A 6,016-nucleotide genomic window follows, 5' to 3' on the forward strand; every position below is an offset into this window, starting at 1 on the left:
GATATTTTTGTCTTTATAAACACAATAAATAACGAAAACAATCATATTTTTGAATTTACTACATTTAATGGCTGTTTTTAATCTATTATAGTTAATCCTTTTAGCTCTTTTACTTTAAAGGGCCACTATATTGTATTACGTCACGTTTTTACAAAGCATTTCATTGTATTTTATTTACATTTATTATTGTTTATTCAATTAATTTCCTATTTTATTGTTTTACTACACGTTTTCTATTTATTTGAACTGCTTTATGTTAAGCATGATACATTTTAGACCTATTTGTTCATGTTATTTTTATTTTTTACTGGCCCACTCTTCTTTATCCACGTAGGCTTCTTTTTCATGTAGGCTTTGTTTGTGGCTGCTGTAGCACAGACATAACTTTTGGGGAGACAGAAAGTATATGTTTTATCATACAATGGAATCCAGTTTTAGTTAAGTAGAAAAAAACTAATTATCGGATGAGTCACAAGTACGTAGTCTGCATTCATTTTAAGTTAAATGCACATTTTGCACTCTTAGTTGTAGAAATGTTATTATTTGTGCCACACGAATGCTGGAAATCACATAACACATATACAAGAATTTAAGAATAAACACAATATAAGTGAAGTAATATCATAAACATCACTATATTGAAATAGTTTAAGCCTAATATTTCCTGACTGACTCATGTGCATGAGTCTTCATGCTTGGCCTGCAGAAATCATGTGCAGATGATTCAAATAAACAAGTTTGCACAGCTATATAACTCACACTGCTGTGCAGAAATCTTGAGTCACCCCTCATTTCTTTATACTTTGGTAGGAAAATAGGAAGTGATTTATTGAAGCATGTGCAAACATACATGTAAATACAGTATATAAGGCAAAATCAGAGATTGTACAAGTAATGAGTTTGAAAGTCAATATTTGGTGTGACCATCTTTATTCTTCAGTACAGTCTGAACTCTCTTAGGCAGCTTTCTTGCCATGTCTTTAAGTAGGAGTAGTTCTCCAGGCTTCTTGAAGGACATTCAAAGCTCTTCTTTGGATGTTTCTGCCTTTTGTTCTGTTCTCTGTCAACATGATCCCACACTGCTTCAATAATGTTGAGGTCCGGGCTATGCTACGCCTGATACCTCTGCTTTTGTGCCCCACTTCTCCATTTTCCTCAAATTTTTTAAGAACACACTACACACTATGCAGACATAAAACAAGTTCTCAGATTAATATTTCTTTGGGAATCACCTCATTGGTGCAAAAAATAGCATTTTAAGCTGTCAAACTGTGTGTGTGTTTTTGGTTCAGTGTTAAATGGCTTAACCAACAAACAAACAAACACAGAAACAAAACATTCTGGACCGGACTGAAAACGAGCGAAGCAAACGTTACTGAGTTTATGTTAAAATATTCTGCTTCTCCCTTTTTTTAAGCTTCCTATTCATTCAGCTGAGTTACAGTCACACTCTCCACCAGTTGTCCATGCCTGTAACCTGTAATAAATAAAAATGAAAACTAGACTTCTATAAAAAATATCATAAAGTGCAACTATAAAACATTACAGGGATACAAGTAGAACTTTAAAACAATAAAAACAAATAAACAAAAATAAGGAAACACACCCTGGAAGAGACCTGAGATATAAAAGTGATTAAATAAATATTAAAGCATCAGGTCTCTGCACAGTGGTGAGGAAAAAAGAGGCTTAAAGCTGCCCTGTGCAGGACTGTCACTGATGCGTTGTGCTGCTCTGCCACCTTGTGGTTAAATTTGGTGTTGCACACATTCAGGGCTTTCTCTGCAGACTGTCGCCTTGTGTGTGTGTGTGTGTGTGTGTGTGTGTGTGTGTGTGTGTGTCCTTGAAAAAAAACATCTACAGCGCCATCTCCCGGTTAGAAAGTGATGTGAGACTATCTTACAGGCGTGTAGGAGCCTCTTTCCATTCATGAAGTGACAGATTGATAGAAATCTGGGAACCACATGCACACTCTGCAGAAAAAACACAGAAAAACACATCAGAAATTTCCCAAACAGTGTCACACTCAGGTCTAATTCAATCTGCAGAGCTCAGTGTACCAGATTACAGATTATCAGCCTGTTCCTCCTGAGTCAGGCAGCATTTTAATGCTCGTTTTGACCTCCTTTGCGGCCTGCGTGGGTGGAGCTCGACGCCCATCACTAAATAATGACCTACACCGCAGATTACTCACCGGAAAGTGTTTGCTTTACTTTTCTCAAACTTTTTTTTTTACATTTTTTTTTTATCTGACTCTATCTTGCTAAACTCCACCCACCCGGAGAGCCAAAAGAGGATAAAACAAACACATTAGAGCTGACTAATAAAGCCTCCAGTGCACTTGAACATGAAACATTCATGAATTTGGCCTTAAAATCTGATTTCCATGTCATCAGAAGCAAAGGGGACTTCCGACCAATTGCACGCAGAGGGTTTTTACTTGACAGGAATCAACATTTTTACGTTAAAAAAAAAACCTTTTTATGCAGATTTGAGCTAAAGTAGATGATCTGACTATGGTTTGTCAGCAAGTAGCGGCAGATGAATACCTGCTGTTTTACTGCTGTTCATTTGGACTATATAAGACATCTTTTGGTGTCCACATACTTTTGCAGCCCTTGCACAATCGTGAGCTTCTAAAAATAAAATCAGTGGGATTAAATGTGCCCCAACATGTCCCAGACCATGTGCACATTTCTGACAGAGGATTCGTTCTAAGCTAAGAGGTTTGAACATACAAGCTCGCTGATGACCTCCTACTTACTGTAAAACCAAAGAATATAAAGAACTTCAGTCTTTTAATGGTACAATCTGCTTGTAATATGCTTGTTTGTGTTACAACAGCTTCTTATAGTCTCCTATTTTATTTCTCTTAAAACATTAAAAAAAACTCGTGCGAAATAAGGCACACTCTCTTTAAGTTACAAGATTGTACCAACGCAGGACATCATGAAAATACTCCTTAGCGGGACTTAAAATGAGATAAATACAACCTCAAATGAGCAACAGCACATGACATAGTACACTGTGTCATTATTTATTTAACAGAAACTGAGCCAAAATACACTAACAGTCCTGTGAAAACCCATAGTACCTCTATAAAGCAGATGTTTTGCTAGTTTGATTAGTTTGATTTGGGCACCTTGCAGTCACTGAGTCCAGACCTGAACCTGACTGAAATGCTGTGGTGTGGATTTAAGAGAGCTGTGCATGAACTTCAATGACCTGAAGCAATGTCCTAAAGAAGAGCGGGCTAAAACTCCTCCACACTGATCAAGTGTAAAGTTACTGCTGTGAAAGGTACTTCTACAAGCTGCTGAATCATGGGGTGCACTTAGTTTTTCACACAGTTTCTGCATTTTTGTTTGTTTTATGAGATAAATAATGTCTAAACATGTCTTATGTCATATGTTGCTGTTCACATTGAGGCTGTATTTACCTGATTTTCAGACCAGCTTATTCATGTGTATCTTTTCCATGTTCATGATCAAACCGAGTCAAACGTTCACTCTTGGTAAAAGTTACATACTGATGTGTTTACATTGACTCTAGTGTGACCCTGACGGCTGGGAAATTGCATTAAAGGGGAGGGGAAGCAAGAAAGACTGGAGACAGTCCTGCTTTGCTTTTCTTCACTTCATCTAGTCATTTAAAAACTACAAACAACTTATTTTAAAGCCTGGCTTCGTGTCTCTTTCTTTCTCTGCTATATTGCATAAAAATTTAAAAAAGCAACTCCAGGACTCATGAAAACTTGCCAACTCAAAGCAGCCCTCAAAGTTTAAGCTGCGTTTTCTCTGCATGTGGCATTAAAACCAGAAGACAAAGGAAGAAAAGAGAGGAAGGGAAGGAAGGAAGCGAGGAAGGAGGGGAGACAAACATCCCTAACGAAGCTGCAGGGAGGAGAGGCGATAATTCACCAACACCCACACCTCAAAAGCAGTCGGATTCCTGCTCCTTTCAAAATGAGGGTGATGGGTGCACTCGGCAGATCCCTCCCACGCCGCTTAGCGGCTGGCTTCCGCCCACCGCCCGTGGAGCCGCCCACCTCCTGCCGTTGCCGCGGCAACACATCATCATCATCATCATGAGCAGTGACTTGCACTGGAGGAGGAGGTGGAAGGACAGGGAGGGGAGGGGTGGTTGTTTGAGCAGGGCTGCCACTGTGAGCAGCAAAACGGCGTGGGTGTTCATGAGCTGAGTTATTCTCCTGAGAAAATCTGTCCACGTGTGTGTGTGTCTGTGTGCGTGCGCGTGGAGAGACAGAGGGGGAGGAGAGAGGGAGAGGATGATGGGAGGTATGCGAAAAGGACCTGCGTCAGAGTGAGTCATCGGCCGGTTTCACAATGTGTTGATGTGACGCTGATGCAAATGGTCGGCGCAGGGATTCATCTCTATTAACCAAAATAAATAAAAAGAAGTTGAAGAAGAAAACAAACACAAGAAGAAGAAGAAGGAGGAGAACAAGAGAATTCTTTAGAGGTGTCTCGGTGGCACCTGGAGGACGAGCGCTCCTCACGGCTCGAGTTCTCGAGTAGCTTTCGGAGCTCCGCCCTGCAGCGGGAAGCTAATATGTAATCACACTAAACATTGTTATCACTAAATGTTAGGTTTGTTACTATGACTACAACCTGTTATTGGAGGACCACAAAGAGCTTTCTGCCTCATTAGTCACATACCTTCTTATTCTGCCTTAAGCAATGGCTCAAAATGCTGTTTTTGGTGTGTGCGTGAACATGCCAAAGTTTCTTAAGAGGGCTTATTTTTTTAAGTATGCTTCTTTTTAATTACCAGGAGTTTCAGTTTCACTCAGAGGCGACCATATTTGGGCAAGAGGGCGGTTCAGTTTCCTCTGATTAGGACAATGTTTACCATAAACTCATGAGGAAAGCATTTACTGAGGTCACAGATTAAGAGAAAAGCAGTGTTTTTTTCATCATAGACTTCTATGCAATCAGACTTACAGAGGAGTCGCCCCCTGCTGGCCATTGGAAAGAATGCAGGTTAAAGGTACTGTTTATCATTACCCTACTAACCTTTCACCATCAGGGGCCAGCATTTTGCCACTACTGAGTGTTTCAGATGTGTGCTCCTTTAAACTTTTAATATTTCTTTTCAGCTACTCCACATTTACTAAAGAGGGTCTGCGGTTATAAATAAGGATGTGTTCTTAATGAGTTACTTGTTATGGACCGGCCAAACAGGTCACTGTGCTCCCTGAACTGAATTCTGATCCACTTTTGGAACTAAAAATATCAAACCAAGTGATACGATTTGGTAATGAAAGTGTTAAAAACTCAAACTCGACTGCACTATAGTACCCAAGCTTAAATTAATTTTTGGATAAACAGTATCTTAGCGCAGTGATTCCAAAAGTGTAGGCCGGGACTCCCTGTTGGGTGGTGAAGATTTGGTGGGGCCCATGGGATTTTGGGGTTTTTAAGTGGGCTGGTGAAGGATATAAAAGTGGCAGCATTCATCTCTACTATTTTTTTTGTTGTTCTTGTTCTTTTATGTTTTTATTTAAATGAAAGAACCAAAGTGAGTTGCTCTGGTGCTGACCCCGTGACTCATCGCACTGCCTTGTGGTTCTGAGTGGTATTGCATGAAATTGCAGCCTTGCCCTTTTTTAACAACAGTTGATATCGCTTCAACGCACCACATGGAAGCTGTTACCTTGAACTAATTTTAGAACCTTTTAAACTATTTTCAAACATTGCAATAAACAATAAGAACCTTTCAAAAATAATAGTAAAAATTTTATTTAATTTTAAAGGTCAGCAGTATTTCAGGCGCAACAAGTAACGGAGGCATTGTGATATACTTTGAGTATTATGGCTGACAATAAGCTCAAGTTTTGGGCCAACATCAGTTTTTTTTTTCAAGGGAATTCAGCAAGTCTCTGGCAAATGGGCAGACGATCAGTTATAATAGTGAAGTCCCAGGACCATCCCACAGATGCAGGCATACCTTTCACGATCAGGTTCAAACCGGATTTGGACGACATTGATCACAG

Source organism: Aulonocara sp. 'chitande type north' Nkhata Bay, linkage group LG23, assembly GCF_057382095.1.
Source record: "Aulonocara sp. 'chitande type north' Nkhata Bay isolate Kocher_YH1m ecotype deep benthic linkage group LG23, A_spYH_male_GT1.1, whole genome shotgun sequence".
NCBI classification, from domain to species: Eukaryota; Metazoa; Chordata; class Actinopteri; order Cichliformes; family Cichlidae; genus Aulonocara; species Aulonocara sp. 'chitande type north' Nkhata Bay.